Here is a 19,939-nt window from a genome sequence, read left to right as displayed (position 1 = left end):
TGTAAAATGTTCAAGGATTTCAGATATTTAAAACATTATTTATAATTCATTTAAATTTAAAAGATACATCAAATAAAATGTACACACGGTAGGTTAAACTCATTTTCAGTTATCATTCACCGTAAAATCCTGGCATGAGATTTTTTTCTGAAAAGTCAAATAGGGTACATCAGGTAAGTTGGGCATGTGGGTTTGAAGTACAGACACTGGAAAATATTATTCCGGTTACAAGCTGGCAGTACAACCTGAACTGAGATAAACATGATCTAATAAAAGTACAATTCATGAAAGTACACATAATGACATACTGGAAAAAAAAAAAAAACACCCAAAGAAACCTGTCCAACACGAGAAGAGCCAGGCATTGAAAGAGGGACCCTAGTGGAAGTTTTACGTTAGGCATTGTTTTTCGTTTCAGAATAACATAAGGTGCAAGCTTTCTGCCATCACCTGTTACAGCAAACATTGCAGTACATCGTTGTTTATCCCTTCCGGTAGTGCTTACGATAACACTCGATGTCCCTTTCTTATCGATTATTCGACTTTGTGACATATGGAAACTAATTGGCATCTGACCTGCAGTTCCTATTTGGGAGAGCAAATATTCCTTCACTTTACGCTTCATAATGACAAAGCGATGAAAATCAATTATTTTTTGTTTGAAATCATTGGGCAGTTTTTGGTATATTGTTGTTCTTCGTCGAAGGGAAAGTCCATTTCTCTTCATAAAATTAATCGCCCAGCTTCGGTTAACCTTCAGATCAGAGCCACTGATTCCATATGCAGCAGCAACAGCTATTTCTCGTCCTTCAAAATACAGCATTTGGTGAGAAACGGCATATTCAACGTTGCATATCGAAATCGTATATTTAAGCAGATCCTCCTCCTACTTTCGGAAACGTGCCCCTTTTTGGTCTGCAAAATTCTTTGCAAGACTTGTTCGTCCCTCGAAGTGTACTTCTCTGCTACCCCAGTAGCGCATGTTGCATTCGGACACTGAATACTTTCGGGCCGCTGCCCTATGCCCGTATGTTTTGCCGAAACTGATCGCTGCGAGTTTATATGATGCAGAATTACTCAAATTCTTTCTCACTGTGGGCTAACAAACCATTCTGAGATCACAGAAAATGCATGTCCCATGCCTGAAACACTTACAAAATACATTTTTACCAGATTGGAGTAGAGCGTCACTAGTCACTTTTGCGCTGATTTTCTCACTGAACTAGTGCAGTGGTATTTCCTACTGGCTGTTAACATGTTGCCCAGTATTTGGAATGCCTGTTTTCGCAATAGGAAGGCTGCTATCTCAGTAGTTGACATTTTTATTCAAAACATATGCGTGAAAGTGCGTTAATTACCGTATTTACTCGTGTATTAGATCCCCTTGCGTATTAGACCCCTTTGGCTAAGAAAATGAAAAAATAAATCTGGCATACAAGGCCCCCCCAACGTAATTCGTCACAAGAACGATTCCACTTCGAAATGGATACAAGCCTTTTACAGCTCTGTTGACATCACATAAATTTGTGATTAGTTTTGTCCTGATGACCCACGCAATGAAAACGTGTTGAAGTCGTGCGGTATATCTGTGTTTCGTAGTTTAGAAATGTCCGCCTCCATAGTGTAGGCCTATTCCAGCTCTGATGATATCGCACAAACAGGTGAATAGTTTTGTCTGACCAGCGCATTGCAAGCACGCATCAGTCATGTATTTATGTCTGTGTTTTGTAGTTAACAATATTCGCCAGCGTAATAGCACAATTAGCTGCCGTTCACAGGAACCTGAGTTCGATTCCCGGTGCCGTATTGCCAGAGATTTACGAATGGCAGGAAGGTTGATTTACGGAAAAAATGGTGCAGGCAATTCCCTTTCACTGGGGGGCCTGTCTAAAAATGAACTGCACCACCTCAGGGTGGGGAAACAAGTTTACTTTAGTTAGGAAATATTCATGGTTGTTGCTAGGCGTATTAGGCAGGCGAGATCATTAACAAAGTGATCATTTAATATCTTGTAACTTGGGCCAATATAGGGGTTTTTTGGGGAGAGAACTAGGTTTAAGACATGTAAAAAAACCATCCAATCACAATTGTTTTACTCGCCAATGTACCTAACAAATAATAATAATAATAATATTGATTTTTTTAATGTCCCCAATTACCTTCAACGATTTTTGGAGACTCCAAACAAAACATACTAGAGTATGCGTTAATAAAAAAAATGAGGCAACGAATGTACGGAATTAAACATTATGATGATAAACGCATTACTGCCACACCTGTAGATATCCATAAATGTGGCAAACTTTCCTTGTTATTTATTTTTATTCGTTCTGTCAGAGTTTTTGGTACTAACTGGGCGATATCATACCTAACATAAACGAAAGTCTATGTTCTCATTTACAGCTGTTTTGGTAACTCCTGATGTGATAAATATAGAGAACAAGCATGAAATATATTTAAAAACACAAGGGTCTGGCTTTCAACAGCTGTGGTTATCAAAAGAATGCTTCCAGTCACTATGTATTACATTCAGAAATACAACTCGTAACATACGGTAGTTACCAGCTGGTGGTTTGGCACGCTTTCAACAACATGGCTGTATTCGAAGGAGTGGCTTCTGCTAAACATACACCAGAGATCATCTTCAGAAACAGTTTGGGAATAGCTTCACACAGTTTGGACTCTATAGTCGGGAGCAAAACTATTTTTAAAAAGTTCTAAAAGATGGGGCCTAGAATGCTCTCCGTCTAGATTGCAGTGCATGGCTGGCGAGAACACGAGATGGCAGTGAAGATAACATCACTTGGAATGACGACATGCCAGTAGCGGCGCTAGACTTACTGTGGTCCTTGGGCCTACTCGTCAACTGACAGACACAAATGACTGGTCATCGAGTTATTTTGTATCAATATTGCATAATATAATAATATGTTACCCTTATACCTTTTCTCTACGAGGTCAAGTATGAAGTGAGATGAATTTTCGTAGCGAGTTTTTACGATTGTATGCCCTTTCTGACATCAACCTCATCAGAGGAATTAACGAGATGAAACGAATGACTTGATAGGAGTAACTAAAACGGAATATATTTACTTTATATGTAGGCCTAAAAGTAGTGTTGCTGTGAGCTTGTATCTGGGAGATAGTAGGTTCGAATCCCACTATCGGCAGCCCTGAAGATGGTTTTCCGTGGTTTCCCATTTTCACACCAGGCAAATGCTGGGGCTGTACCTTAATTAAGGCCACGGCCGCTTCCTTCCAACTCCTAGGCCTTTCTTATCCCATCGTCGCCATAAGACCTATCTGTGTCGGTGCGACGTAAAGCCCCTAGCAAAAAAAAAAAAAAAAATAGTGTTCATCATTTGTTGACTTTTTACATTTAGAAATATGGCCTTCCAAAGAAAATAGCCAGTATAACTGAAATACATTCATGAGTTTGTTAAAGAACAGCGTAGAATATATGCATGTACAATGTATAGCTCGAACTATAAGATGGCGGCCTGTGCAGTGTGAGTGTTAAGTGCTCTTTGTTATATCCTGCGAAAACAGCAAGAACAACCGCATCTAGGTACGAACTCTGTCAGTGAAAACATTTGTACAGTGTTCTAGCTGAAATAAATCTCTAAAACATGACACTTAAAGAAGTTAATCAAAGAATAACTGTCTTTGAAAGTCAACTGAGTGACTTCCAAGCTCGCCTAGCAGCAGCGACCACCAGTGCTGGCGACACTACTACCAACCCATGACAGGAAATACTGAACCTGGCTGCCGACTTTAAAACATTCAAGGACCAAGTGACCACTGAAATTGCCGAGAAATGATTGACGATTTGGCTTAGTATAGCCGTCGTAAATGCCTCCTACTGCATGGTGTTGCCGAGGAACCAGATGAAGACTTGTATAAAAAGGTTACGACTTCATCAGGGATAAGCTACAACTGGACATCACACTAGGAGATATTGACCGCTACCACAGACTTGGTGAGCGGAAATGTACAACAGCTGAAGCCGTTGTGATGGGAAGACAACCGATCACTCTGAAATTCTTTAGGTTTCAAGATGGTTACTGGGTTTAGAGAGTTAAGAAACTTCTCAAGGGATCTAAATTTCTAATAACTGAATCGCTTACGGGTATCCGGAAACAGATCCTAAACAGAGCTAGGGATATCCTAGGGCATAAGCAGGTATGGACAGTCAAAGGATGCATAGTAGTAATGGAAGTAAAGAATATATTAGTACTGTAGGTGACTTGAACAGAGTTCTAAACTCAGCAGGTGTAACAGTGAATTAAGGTTTAAGTCTTAAAATGTTCAGTAGGTTTCAGATGTACCATCAAACGGGGCGATTTCGGACACAGAGGTGGTTTCGGACAGTATGGTAGATTTGCCGTATTTTGTCGCATAGCAATGACCCGCCGGTGCTGTGCACTTCCGCGCGCATTTTAGTTTGACCTTGAGGTTATGTTTCCCGCGTTCTGTGCTTTGTATTACGAATCGACTTCATACTTTGGAAAATTTCCCGTATGCACTGGCACTGTTGAAAGTTCATGCATTATTATTAAGTGGATACTTTCGATTGTCGCGGTCGGAAGGAATGCATTGTACCTATGGTTCTTAGCGAGATCAACTGACTGAAGTGTTTATAAACGATTGCTGTGGAATTTTGGTGTGATTTTTCGAAAAGTGTTTTACGCACATTTCACTGAAAGTCGAAAGCAGTCTGCGTGATTTCGGACAATGCCTAGAAATTATCGGAGGCAGAAAGAAGCTGCTCGAGGGGTTAATTATGAACCAAAATTTGTTTTGTAGGAAAGTATTTTATTTCTATAGTATGCCTTGGTCCACCCTACAAAATAAAGTGCGGAATGTAGATCCAAAAAATGGGAAGACAACCAATGCTAAATGAGGAAGAAGGAAATGCTCAAGGAAGCTCGTCACCCACCGGCCATGCTCCAACCCAACACAACCTGCTACTTCCCGCCTCCGCAAATAAAATGTTCTTCCTGGGAAGTCGATTTTTGGCCGTGACATCCGCTGAGATGAAACAAATACCATAGTCTCTACGGCCTTTACAAGTTGAGGAACAAAGAGCATACAGGCAGTATTTTGGCCTGGCCTGAAATATTCGTTCAACGGATGTGGATGTCAAATACTTGCGCCCATATAAAAACAGCAGAAAAGTATTTGTGCACCCTAACATCCTTGCTGAGGATACAACAGCTAAAGAACAAATTTTGAAAATAATTCCAGTCCAAGTTGAGAAGAGAGGAATGTTTATTTTCAAAGAAAACTTATTTTAGATTTATAGGCCGTGGCAACTACATGTTCATTGTTTCGACCTTTTTTTGCTCTGAGATTTGTATCGTTTGTAAGAAAAATTATTGAGATTTCTCGGTAGGATCTCTGTACAGTTTATAACTATTAATATTTCAATTTAGACTGGAAAACTTTACATTGTCAAAAGAAAAAGATCGATCAGTAACATATTACATTTATCATTACAATGATTTTAACAAGCTAGTCATATTTTGGACACCCTCAAAACACTTAAAATATCACAAAACTAAAGCAAAAGGAACGAAGAATTGAAATAAAGGCCTATTTATATCCGAAATCACCTAATACGCTTTGAAGCTTCGGACAGCGGTTTAAAATGCATGTGCGTCCGAAATCGCCCCGAAGTACGGGGTGAATTCAGACACTACTTTTTGTTATCTCAGGAAAACCTGCATTGGCAAATATTTTTCGTTTGTAGGGTATTACATTAATTGGGTATATTCCTCATTATTAGGATGATAAAAAATACAGTTTAAGATTCCCTTTGTGAGTTAAGACGAAAATAACCTCAAACCCGTCCAAAATCACCCCGTTTGACGGTATATATTTATGTGTGTCTCTGAGTGTGTGCGAATTGAGTCAGTGAATGTACCTGGGAAATTCTCGGTAAGTGTTTCTTTAGTTATGCATGATAATGGCTAAGTCTAATGAGCTTGTGCTTGTAGCAGATAACAAATTCCTGCGCACCACTGACCCGGACGTATTCAAAGACAATGACAACCCTCTTTCACAATCACCAGTAGCTCCCCTACCCCAGCCTGAGCCACAGGAATCCTGTTGAAACGTGCCTTGCCACAGTTTCCTAGAACCCTGCAATATTGCCTCATTAACTGTTTATCACTTTTAAGTCACTTTGATGAAGTCCGTTGTATAATTTCTGATACAAAATGCATTTTATCGGTCTGAGTGAAAGTTGGTTGACTAACAGTATCAGTTCCGCGCTTGTAAAAATAGATGGGTATACTTTATACAGACATGACTGTGCAGGTAAACGAGGCAGTTGTGTGTCAGTGTACTGTAGAGACGACATTAAGAGCAAAGTAATTTGTAAATCTTCTCCCAATGACACCCCGCATGCTGAATACAGTAAAACCTCGTTAATTCGAAGTCATTGGGACTCAAAAATCGGACTTCGAATTACGTGATTTCGAATTAACCGCCAATTCGCAATTCAGAAGTACCAACGCTTGCCACGTTACAAAATATTCTAAGGCCCGTTACTGCATGCATTTAACCTTGATTCAGAGTTTATACCTTTCAAATGCCATGAAAAAAGAACTATTTCCAAAAAATATCCAGGAAGGTCCATTTACAGTATTCAAATAATACACTCGGATATCTCACTGGGAAACATAACCTCACGAAACGAAAGAAAGAAAAAAAAAGCACGATTCAAAGACGAGGAGAAATCTATGCTCGCTCCCATGTGCAAGTGCTTTATTAATTGGATTACTATACTGTATGCATTTTAGATGCCTTGTATTTACACAGAAAGTACCCGATGCCCTTAAAATCGAACTTCCCTATGACTCTATCCTTGTACGATTTCCCGCCATGGCACTTCCCTCGTACTTCAGAAATGTAAACACTTGCCGCGCCACGAAGTATTCTAAGAACCATTGATACATGCAATCACCTCGATTCACAGTTTAAACCTTTAAAATGCCATGGAAAAAACTATTTCCGAAATGTATCCAACAAGGTGCATTTACAATGTTCAAATAATGCACTTGAATAAATCACTGACAAACATAACCTCGCGCAACGAAAGAAAAAATCGCACAATTCAAAGACGAGGATAAATTATGCCGGTTCCCCTGTGCAAATGCATTATTTTTTGGATTTCTTTACTGTTTGCATTTTTATTATAGATGCTTTGTACTGGCATGGAAAGTGCCCGGCACTCTTAAAACATTGTGGCTTATCGGTTTCCTATGACGAGGGAATAAAGTATCTCGCTTCCATGTGCATTGCAACGCACTACTATGACCCCCATCCCTCACACTACGATTTCCCGGCTGGCAATTTCTCCTTTAAAACAATAAGGCCATTTGGGCTCGCATTAACATACCGTAAAGCAATGCAGTTTCACCGGCAATGTCAGTACCGGTATTGTTCGGTGCCTACGAATTTATTATATTTGCCACGTTTTTTCGTCAACTGTCGGCATCGCCAGTGTTAGCGGATTCTGTTTTCCCGCACACTGCATGTTGCGTGATATTACGGCGTTCCTTAAAAGGTTGAACACACAAGAGTTCCGATTTCATTCAACTTAGCAATCATGAAGCGCACTGTAGACCCACCGAAGTGAGTGTAAGTGCGGAAAGCTACCCCTCCACGTTCCGGAACGCGCGTTCTATTATGACGCGGAGCAGATAAATTTAGAGTTGAAATTACTCTGTAACATACGGTACTATTGTTTTAAAATGTAAAGGCAGTTTCGAATTAAAAGTCTGAATTTCGGTAATGGGGCCGACATTGTACTTCGAATTACGAATTATCCGTATTTCGAATTAAACAATTGAAATAACATGCAAAACTGTATCTCATATTTCCGGGAACGAGAGCTTCTTCGAATTAGGCGGGATTTTGAATTAACCGATTTCGAATTATCGAGGTTCTACAGTATATGTTCCTTGAGGCGATTGTCAACCACCAGAAAGTGTTAATAGTAGTACTGTATAAGCCACCCAAGGTAAGCAACATAGATGCACTTGAAGCGGATCTGCTGAAACTGATACCAGGTTACGAACACATCATAATCCTCTGTGATTTTAACATAAATCTCCTGACCTAGACTAATGACTCGGACCGAATTCGTAGACTGTTCATTTCAATTGACATGACCATCTTACCATCAGACGCAACTAGTCGCGCACACATACGTAGCGGCTCAACCCACACCATAATTGACTACTTAGTGACAAATAATCCCCATAAGGCTGTCAAGCATGGACAAATCTCTATCTCTGGTATCTCTGCACACAATCTTATCTGTGCTACTCACTGCAGGTGCTGAAGTTTAAAGCTAAGTATATAAACTAGAGACATGAAAAATACAGACTTAACTGAACTAAAACATGACTCATATAATTTGCCTTGGAAGGACATATGACAGGTTGCACGATATGAACTTGAAAGTACATCGATTTAACTCCTTACTGTTAAGACTCCATGACTAGCATGCTCCCATTCTGCACGCAAGGGTTACTTGCTCTCCTGCCCCGAGATAAAAGCAACAGTGGCCCACTGTGATGCTTTGTTTCGCCAGTACAGAGCAACAAAAGAGCAAACTGATTTCGAACAATACTGTCGTTTCGGAACAAAACAATTAGAAACAGTAAATTTAAATATATCAGAAATCAAACAAAAAATCTCAATACCCGTTAATGCGTAGAATCAGTTACGTTCAAAAGGAACAGGAAAAATTAAAGAACCTCATATTCCAACAATAACACTGGACACAATTAACTCTCATTTCACTGGTAAACAAATTAAGGAAACTCGACCCCAGTCCGGAATCCCATCACACGAAGATAGCAATTACAGTGGAACTTCGATTCTCCGTTTTTGGAGGGACCACCGAAAAAAAAAAAAGTACAACATGGGAATATGGAAAATCCGGGAATGAATGAACCATGAACAATTTGGCTAAACATCACAAAAAAGAAATATGTATACTTAAAATCTTACAAACACCCCTAAACCAAACCAAACTACAGTCCCAGTGGGCCTTCCGGCTACCAAGCGACCGCTGCTCGGTCCGAGCGCCTGCAGATTACGAGGTGACGCATGGTCAGTGTGACGAATCCACTCGGCTGTTATTCCTATCCATCTAGACCGGGATAGCCATCTCACCATTAAATAGCACCTCAATTAAAGGTAATCGTAGAATGAGTGAACCTGGAACCAGCCCTCATATCCAGGTAAAAATGTCTGGCCTGGCCGGGAATCGAACCTGGGTCCTCCGGGTGAGAGGCAGGCAAGTTTGACCGCGGGGCCGGCTTCAAACATTAATTACCAGTACGCAACTTAAAAGTCTCGAAACTTCACGTTCATTTTTACCGGGGAAACTTTGTTGGTTTCCTCCGAAAACTTCTTTCAGTTCAGCAACTTTGATCGGTCAAGCTGTTCGAAAAACCTAATAACATCAAGCCAAACAATCAACTACAAGTATTTTTTAATTCTCTAATCTAGTAAAATAAAGCACATTGGATACAAAAGCATCCAACATGATGGTGAAATCCCTTTTTCTTTAAATCTTCCATTGTAATTTGGTCACTGGTATACTGTTCATAGTCAGTTAATGGAAATCTTCTATCGCGCAAATTAGGCCTACGGCCTACATCGACTTTTAAAGGTTATGTTGAATTTGAGAATATTGTTTCAAATGTAAGTATCGATTCTCAAGTTTTCAAATGCATTATATTCAATAATGTCCGTCACTAATCACGATTAAATTGGAAAGAGAAAAAATATCAAAATTTCCGAATTTACGATTATTTGCGACCTTGACCTCAGCTGGAAAACGCGCTCGCTGTCCAAGTCGGTATGAGTGCGAAATGATGCAAAGATTTTTACATGCGCAAATAAAATGACTGCGGTTTTCACATTTTAACATTATAATGTGAAATTCCTAGTCTTACATTAGGACCAAAACAGTAATAGGTAATCCCAAAACCTCCCATGGCTTTATGTATGTAAGAAGGTGCAACATCTGTTCTGGTCTTGATAACGTAATCGTATGGAAATTCTAAGTTCCCTTGGAGGGAATCAGATATTTTTCCACCAATAGAGCATATAAAAATTCAGATAAAAAATTAGATGTATGGCTTTTCAGGCGTTTGCTCTATTAACCAGCGTTTCGTCTTAGGACTGACACTAGACTCATCATTGTGGAGTTTTATCTCCCGTATGCAGTTATCAGACTGTGCCTCTTAAATAGGCTCCTAATAAGTTCACCTGCATACACCCCAGCGTCGGTGGGTAGAGTCTGACACATCCCACTCTGAAGAGTCCAGTGTCAGACCTAAGACAAAACGCTGGTTAATAGAGCAAACGCTTGAAAAGCCATACATCTAATTTTTGATCTGAACATAATCGTATGCGATAATATTAAATTAAAATACTAAATTTATGTTGCTTAAGAAAGAGCAGTTTAAATTTCTTCCTGAAAGCTCAGCGACTATACAGTACCCTGAGGGAAGTGCCGAAAACCTGTTCGGCAATACACTCGGGGGGGGGGAGTAAACGTCTAACCCTGGACATAATGTAGACTATTTGCAAGTACGAACATTTGACGAAACTCATTCAGTCTTCAAGTAGAGCTGTCAAAATGTGCTCTGTCTCCTTCCAATTGTTGTGGACACACTCTGCTTTCTGATTTCGATTCTCTAAACAATACCACCCAAATGTGACGCTAAGATGGTCCCTTTTGCAAGTTCACCGCCGATCGCTTTCCCGCTTCCTCAAATTACCGCAATGACTGGACGTTAACACCATGATCCGCAAGTATGCGTTGCCGTCCTTTCGTGAGATACAGTTTCTTGACAAACGCGTGATCGAGGATTTAGCGTTGATGGGACTGAAATTTCTGAACGGTTGATACAGGAAATCGTTTCTTCGAGGAACGGATAATGCAGGATTTTTACAACATGATTTAATTAGGATGCTCGCGGGACCACATAATTTGAACGGATAATACGGGAAAACGTAGCTTCCGGGAACGTATAATCGAGGTTCTACTGTACTTGAATATTGAACTAACATTCTCATTGCGAACTGTCAATATAAACGAAGTAAACAGTTTTAATTTCTATTAAATCTCAAGCGAAAGGAGCGGGTCGTATTCCAATAGGCTTCATAAAAAATGTCATATGCGCAGTATTACCGATCATTACTCATATCTTCAATTACTGTATAAATTCAGGAACTTTTCCAGACATTTGGAAGGATGCTCTAGTGATTCCAGTTGTGAACAGCCAAGCTCAAGGGGGGAGGAACATTATGTTGGTGAAATTACGCTTGAGGATGTGGGAAGGATGGTAAGTAAACTACATTGTCATAAAGCAGCAGGAATAGATGAAATTAGACCTGAAATGGTGAAGTATAGTGGGAAGGCAGGGATGAAATGGCTTCATAGAGTAGTACGATTAGCATGGAGTGTTAGTAAGGTACCTTCAGATTGGACAAAAACAGTAATTGCACCTATCTATAAGCAAGGGAACAGGAAGGATTGCAACAACTATCGAGGTATCTCGTTGATTAATATACCAGGGAAAGTATTCAAGGGCATCTTGGAAGGGAGGGTGCAATCAGTGGTTGAGAGGAAGTTGGATGCAAGCCAGTGTGGTTTCAGACCACAGAGAGGCTGTCAGGATCAGATTTTCAGTATGCGCCAGGTAATTGAAAAATGCTACGAGAGGAATATGCAGTTGTGTTTGTTCCATAGATCTAGAGAAAGCATATGACAGGGTACCGAGAAAAAAGATGTTCACTATACTGGGGGACTATGGAATTAAAGGTAGATTATTAAAATCAATCAAAGGCGTTTATGTTGACAATTGGGCTTCCGTGAGAATTGATGGTAGAAAGAGTTCTTGGTTCAAGGTACTTAAAGGGGTTAGATAAGGCTGTAATCTTTCACCTTTGCTGTTCGTAGTTTACATGGACCATCTGCTGAAAGGTATAAAATGGCAGGGAGGGATTCAGTTAGGTGGAAATGTAGTAAGCAGTCTGGCCTATGCTGATGACTTGGTCTTAATGGCAGATTGTGCCGAAAGCCTGCAGTCTAATATCTTGGAGCTTGAAAATAGGTGCAACGAGTATGGTATAAAAATTAGCGTTTCAAAGACTAAATTGATGTCAGTAGGTAAGAAATTCAACAGAATTGAATGTCAGATTGGTGATACAAAGCTAGAACAGGTCGATAATTTCAAGTATTTTGGTTGTGTGTTCTCCCAGGATGCTAATATAGTAAGCGAGATTGAATCAAGGTGTCGTAAAGCTAATGCAGTGAGCTTGCAGTTGCAATCAACAGTGTTCTGTAAGAAGGAAGTCAGCTCCTAGACGAAACTATCTTTATATCGGTCTGTTATCAGACCAACTTTGCTTTACGGAAGCGAAAGCTGGGTGGACTCAGGATATCTTATTCATAAGTTAGAAGTAAGACATGAAAGTAGCAAGAATGATTGCTGGTAAAAGCAGGTGGGAACAATGGTAGGGGGTACTCGACGGATGAAGCTGTACGCATAAACCGGCTTAGGTGGTGGGGTCATGTGAGGTGAATGGAGGAGGATAGGTTACGTAGGAGAATAATGGTCTCTGTTATGGAGGGTAAGAGAAGTAGAGGTAGACCAAGACGACGATGGTTAGACTCAGTTTCTAATGATTTAAAGATAAGAGGTATAGAACTAAATGAGGCCACAACACTAGTTGCAAATCGATTATTGTGGCGACGTTTAGTAAATTGAGAGGCTTGCAGACTGAACGCTGAAAGGCATAACAGTGTATAATGATAATGTATGTATGTTACATTTGAATAAGTTTTCGTTTAAGCTAGTTGTAGATATATTCTTTAGGTCATAAGTTGATATTTTTTTGTTATTATCCACTCTCTATTTATCCTATAATTTTTCATCAGTAGTAATCTTAATTGTATTATTGTTATTCCTTATCTGACTTATTTATCTCAATAACAGAAATTGAATACAATGATATTTTTGAATAATGCTGTAAAAAAAAAATTGTATGTGGTTAAGTGTAATAGAGGGCCAAGAGCCCTAACGTTGCCATTTAATGAAGACAAATAAATAAATAGAAATCATGTGTTCACTGCACAAAACTTGAGGTAATCACATATTGGACCCCACTTTACTTTTTCTGGGTGTAAATGTGGGGAAAAAAGGGATCTGATACGCGAGTAAATACGGTCTGTGAGAAAATACGGTAACTGTTTCTAGGAACTAGGTACTGTATGTATTGCCACTGAAAACTCTAATACGAAGCACTTCGAATAACTGAAGAATATCTGTTACTGGCCAGCAAGTAACGGATAGGAATATCATTACTGCCTCCGAACTGTTAAATTTATCGCTCACGCGTTTGCAGGAGCATGCGTTTAAAGCGAGCTGCTGTGCTTCCCAGTATACATTAACCAATCAGAAACTCCCTATCCTTCCCTTGGTTTTGCCTAGGCAGTTTTGTTACAACGGGCAATAGTAAAAAATCAGAATTTGAATATGGACTTTGTGTTTTTTTGTTTGTTTGTTTGTTTAAGTAATTAAGTAACTCATTTGACACGAAAGTCATGAACAGAATTTAAGTTGTATATTTTCCTCATGTGATATCCAATTTTGAAAACCTATTGAAAGACAAATGCATGAAATTTTAACTGGTTTTTGCAATAAGTATTGTGGACAAAGCTATTAACCTTGCCAGTTCTAATCTAGAAATTTCAAATTATTCCAGTATTAAAGAACACCACGTCAAATTATCCATCGGACTACCGCCCTATATCTATACCCCCTCGCTTGCTAAAGCCCTTGAACGAAAAATACACGAGCAACTGACTGACTATCTCGCAAATCACTCGCTACTAGACCCATTGCAATCTGGAATGCAAAACCACTGAAAATCATCCTCAGAACAGCAGACTGTGTGGACTAACCCGTTCGCCTCTCAAATGTAAAGCTACAAAGCTACCGGAAGATAGGAAACTTAAAAGGGTCCACCTTTTCCTATCTTCCATTCTCAGTTCAATACGGATAAAAATGAAATTCTTAGATTTAAACAAAGCTACCGGGCGAGTTGGCCGTGCGGTTAGGAGTGCGCGGCTGTGAGCTTGGATTCGGGTGATGGTGGGTTCGAATTTTTTTGTCTGCAGCTCTCAAGATGGTTGTCTGTGGTTTCCCTTTTTCACACCAGGCAAATGTTGGGGCTGTACCTCAATTAAGGCCATGGTCGCTTCCTCCCAACTCCTAGGCCTTTCCTATCCCATCGTCACCATAAGACCTATCTGTGTTGGTGCGATGTAAAGCCACTAGCTACAAGACTAGCCAAAACTAGCCGCTGTTAAACTGAAGCCTACTTCACTCGGTAGTAAATGTACAAGTGCTCATTTTATCCTCTGTTTTATACACTGGATGCCACGCTTTGCAAGTGCTGGAGTTCCGAAATGGCCACACACAAACCGATGTATATCGATTACTAGAGTATATTGAGTACTAAAATGTAACGATTACAAGTAAAATTTTCTTAAAACGTAATTGTTACCAGTAATGTGTTACGTATTCTCAATTACTTTCCAATTATGATACTAAGGATATGGTTTATAAAGTTAAGATGATATAGTTACAAACGTTTCCATCCAAAGAATAGTGTTTCAAAAAGGAAACAAGTCGTATAACAGTATCTTCCAAGTTTACTGATAAGCTGAAGCCATCTCTGTAATAATGAATTATCCAAGATCACAACTCGATAAGAGATAAGGCAGACACTACAGGAAAAGCTGAAGATATTGTTAGATGCAGCTATTAGAGCTGTCTCATATAACAAAAGCTGCCTCCTTAGCATAGTGATTAGCATTATTCTGCTCGAATCTTGCATCAGCAGGGCTATCATCATAATATAACAAAGCAAAAGAGACAGCTACTGAAACTGATCAGATTGGGCTGGTGGTGGAAAGGTGGGTATGGCCCTAGTGCTACTTTCTTTTACAAACCATAAAATGCAAACCACTCCCTTTAAAAATGTGATTCTAGTTTGTATAAATTCACTAAAATGACCCCCATCTGTGTCGGTTGCACTGGAAGTCTCAAAAATGACAAGTTACTCCGAACTTTCATGGTATTTGATTTGACACTAGTGTCCAAATGTTAAGCATAAGTTACGAGTAAGCAGGGCAACAGGAAATAGACCGCAAATTGCACAACATATGCACCTACCAACCTTAAGTGTTCGCTCTGTATAGGAAAGGCGTGTTCCCTGCTTTGACTGGCAGCGTAACCGCAAGGTAAACACAGCCAGTGCCTGCGCCCCATATTCCCTCAGTCGTGTTTGCCCTGTTATAGTGTGCGGAGTGTAGTTTCGTGGTGAACATACCACAATGGCACGATGATGTTTTGCAGGGTAGAATACTCGGCCGCCTGGAAGCATGCCAGACACGGACGGAAGTTGCTGTATCCTTGAATGTGGCACAAAGTGTCATTTCTAGGCTTTGGAGACGATTTTAAGACACAGATGTCAGTCGTAGGCCAGTACCAGGTGGACCAAGGGTAACTACTCCACAGCAGGACAGATATCTGGCCTTAACCAGCTGAGGAAATCAGAGTGTACCTGCAAGACAATTGTCGGCGGAGCTTGCAGCTGTCTCAGGGGTTGACATTTCCCGGCAAACTGTGTACCAGAGGCTCAGAATGGCAGGGCTGTTTGCCCGACGTCCAGCGGTGTGCATCCCACTCACTCCAGCACAGAGACGGGCTCGTTTACTGTGGAGCCGTCAACATCGAAACTGGACCGTGAATGAATGGAGGCATGTGCTTTTCACAGATGAATCCCGCATCAGTTTAGAGAACAATTCCCATCGCACATTAATCTGGAGAGAACCCGGTAGCCGATACAACCACAGGAACGTTGTGGAACGGGACCGGTAAGGTGGTGGTCGCGTCATGGTGTGGGGCGTCGTCATATTGAATGGCCATACGGACCTGCACATCTTCATGGGTGGTCTGAGGAACACTGTTAACGCTTGGAGATGCAGGGATGAGGTACTGAGACAGCATGTTCGACTCTTCAGAGGTGCGGTTGGTCCAGACTTCCTCTTAATTTAAGATAATGCTCGACCGCACCGCGCTGCTCTGGTGGATGAATTTCTGGCTGGGGAGGACATTCATCACATGGACTGGCAAGCGAGGTCTATGGATCTTAATTCTATAGAACATGCCTGGGATGCATTGGGGAGGCGAATTGTATCCCGTCAGCCTCCAACAAGGACCCTCAAATGTCATCACACATCCCTTTCGGAGGAAGGGAATAGACTGCCACAAGAGCTCTTGGACCATCTAATAGAGAGCATGCCACGTCGCTGCGAAGCATTTGTGGCTGTTAGGGGTAACCATACACCCTATTAACAGCATATTTTGTTGTGGAAGACATTGCCTAGTTTCGTTAGTTGTTGTCAAAGATGTACCTTAGCAATCAGAACCTTTGTGACACTGTTTTTTTTTTTTTTTTTTTTGACAAGTTGTGGGACATATGATGTGCGAGTCAGCTTCTGTTTGTTCAGCAATCCTCTGACATTCCTATCAGGTGGTATGGCCTCATTTGGTGATTATGCTTAACTTTTGAACACTAGTGTAGCTTTATAAGCAGCAAGGCAGCCTGTCCATATGAGGCAACGCAGTTCTCTTGCCGGTTGCTGCTACTGTCCAGTGCCGGGCAGGGTGATGCTCCTCAAATGTCAAGAGGTTTGAGCTCTGCTGTAGTTCATTGTAATTGGAGTAGTTTAAGTGGATTTGATTTTGATAATTTTACTGGTGGTAGTGGTAGTAGTAATTTTTCCTGTAGCTCAACATGTTAAAAGCTTCGAGCAATTCTGTTGAAATGTTGTTAGAATAATGATTTACTCCACATTCTAGGTACAGTAAATTTATGGTTCTGTGCACTGATAATTTTCTCCATTTTCTATCTGATCTCATACCAGTTGGGAGCAGTGTGGGTCAATCTAGGTGCTGCATACTGTATTTTCTCGCATAATTTATGCATCCCAATATTTTTGGGTCCAAAGTGGAGAAAAAACAAGGTTTCGAAATAGAGATGTTAACTACTCAAATTGCAGCCTTCTTATTGCAAAAGCGGACATTCGAAATACAGGGCAATGTGTTAAAGTATGTATCAATCAATCATTCGCTACTGCTCTTCATTTAGGTCAGTCGCGCAGGTGGCAGATTTCCTATCTGTTTTCCTAGCCATTTCTGAAATGATTGCAAAGAAATTGTAAATTTATCGAACACCTTCCTTGGAAAGTTATTCCAATCCCTAACTCTCCTTCCTATAAACGAATATTTGCCCGAATTTGTCCTCTTGAATTCCAGCTTTACGTAGGTTGTTTGAAAAGTTCTCGGAATGTACTAGAATTAAGTATCTTACCTCAGTGGAACTGCTTTTATTTTTCAACATAGTCTCCCTGTAGACTAATGCATTTGGTCCATCGATGTTCCAATGCCTTGATCCCATCTCAAAAATGAGATTCCTCCAGGCCTGCAAAATACCTCTCCAATTCTTCTGTCAGTTCTTCCCTTGTAGAAAATCTCCGTCCACTGAGGAAAATTTTCAGCTTGGGGAATAGATGAAAGTTTGATGGTGCCACATCAGGTGAATAAGGTGGATGTGGCAACAATTCGTACCCCAGTTCATGAATTTTTGCCATGGCAATAACACTTGTGTGCGGCAGAGCGTTGTGTTGATGAAAGATGACCTTTTTCCTTGCCAAACGAGGCCTTGTTTCACATATCTTTTCCTGTAGTTGGTTTAGGAGGTTTGCATAGTATTGCCCCGTAATTGTTTGGCAAGTAGGAAGATAATCTATCAGCAGAATGCCTTTTACATCCCAGAAAACTGAGACCATGACATTTCCGGCCGAACGAACTGCCTTTTCTTTCTTTGGTGGTGGTGATTCAGCATGTTTCCACTGCTTTGACTGCTGTCTTGTCTCTGGGGTATAGTAGTGGACCCAATTTTCATCTGTAGTCACAAACCGGCGCAAAAAATCATGTTCGTTGCACTGAAAATGGGCCAGACTTTGTTCGGACATTTCCAATCTGGTGCGTTTATTGTAGTGGTAGTGGTTTATAAGATTTTCTTGTTCACTTTTATAGTTCAGTCAAATGAAAAATGTAGAAGGACCTTGTTGATTTGGATTCTTGGATTCTTATGACTAAAGTATTGGTATACAGTACCTTGTTGACATGGATCCTTAATACTAAAATACAAATTTGTAGCACCTTCTATTCTTGTTTTATGTCTTAAAATAGAGTTGTACCTTGACACTGTTTGTTTTGTTAGGTGCAGGCATGTAAAAATCTTGTTAAAATGAACCCTTAGGACTAAAATACTGGTATGAGATACCTGTTAAAATGCTTTACATTAAAAGTACTAATATGTGGTGCTATATGCACATTCTTCAGACATAAAATGGGGTTAACATAGTTTGACAACAGTACTATGGGTTGTTATGATTAGTTGTTATTGTTCAATAAACCACTACATAAAATGTAATTAGGATACTGACAGTCCAATAGTACTTCTTGAAGACCCTATATTGGACTTAATATTATCAATGTGTACAAATGCAAAAATAATTTTACTTCATATTGTGTAATATAAATTGTAAAGTGATAACATGTAGAACAAACAGCATGTACCTCCCCAGAAAATGTACATACTCTACTATCTTAGTAATCAATTCACTAGCATTTTGTTAAATTGATGAATTATATTCAATGCAATACTTTTGACACTGTATGCAGGGGAACATAAGACCTATATACATAACAGCTCAAATAGAGTAGGCCTATAAATCTCATAACACATATTTTCAAACTAAGATGTACCTACCAACATTCTAATGACAATTGAATTTAACTTAAACATTAATCATTACATGTGATGTTTTTGTAGATATTTTTGTGTATGTCAACTGAAGATGATCCCTTAGGGGTCGAAACCGGTCTTGACCTTATTTACCAGTTTGGAAGTAAATAAATTAGTGTATTGATAAGGTGGTGACTCATTATTTTTGTACAAGTATTTGGCGGTTAAGCGAGGCCATGTGCTAGAGAATGACTTTGACCCCCATCTTGAATTCGACAACATTTTGATTTGCTTTGATCGACTCAAGTCAAATCTCGAAGGTACAAGTTTCAACATACGCGCCACTGCTGTAAGATGCAGATGCGTGTCCACATCCTGGATTTTAATTTTGTCTACATTAATAAGAGATTTCACGACTTCTTTTATTTCAGTATCCATAACTAGGCTACCACAAGACAAATAAGCAATGCATTAGTCAACTTCACAAGGGTATGTTCCTAATCCGTAGATAGACTATGTGATAAATATTTGCTACTCTTCATTGTATTACTCAACACAGAATTAATTTTTAACTTTTGAATGGAATGCAAAATACAAGCACATACGGGCTTACTGGATTATTCAACAATACCACTGAAAACCGGTACACAAAACTGAACTTCCCTGAAGTTAACAGCATACTCCCTGAAGGTGTAATTTACCCCTGCATAATTCAGGAATTCAAGGCCATTTCCAGTTTTTGCACAACTTTCCCCGACCTGCCTCCTGTGGCAAGGGCTCCTATCTGTGTTGGAAATAGTGTTCCTTACACAAGGGATGACAAAGTAATTTTCAAGGCTAGGAAAAACATTGTCTTAAGCGGTGATAGGAAAAATTTGACATAAGTGATGTCTTTTTATATAATGTGATACAGTGTGAATCAGGGCTTAGAATTTACAGCATACTAAGTGAGAAAATGTCTTGAAGAGGAATGCACTAACTAGTTTTGACTGTTCTCTGAACTGTAGAAAATTTT

General features: G+C 39.9%; 1 protein-coding gene across 4 annotated transcripts in view; it reads left to right on the top strand.

Annotated features, from left to right (window-relative positions):
• Window positions 1-19,939, top strand: part of LOC136864010 (uro-adherence factor A) — a 639,417-nt gene that overhangs the window by 540,837 nt on the left and 78,641 nt on the right. The gene's annotated exons all lie outside the window — the stretch shown is intronic.

This window comes from Anabrus simplex, chromosome 2 (genome assembly GCF_040414725.1).
Source record: "Anabrus simplex isolate iqAnaSimp1 chromosome 2, ASM4041472v1, whole genome shotgun sequence".
NCBI lineage: Eukaryota > Metazoa > Arthropoda > Insecta > Orthoptera > Tettigoniidae > Anabrus > Anabrus simplex.
This window is presented reverse-complemented; position numbering and strand designations above follow the sequence as displayed.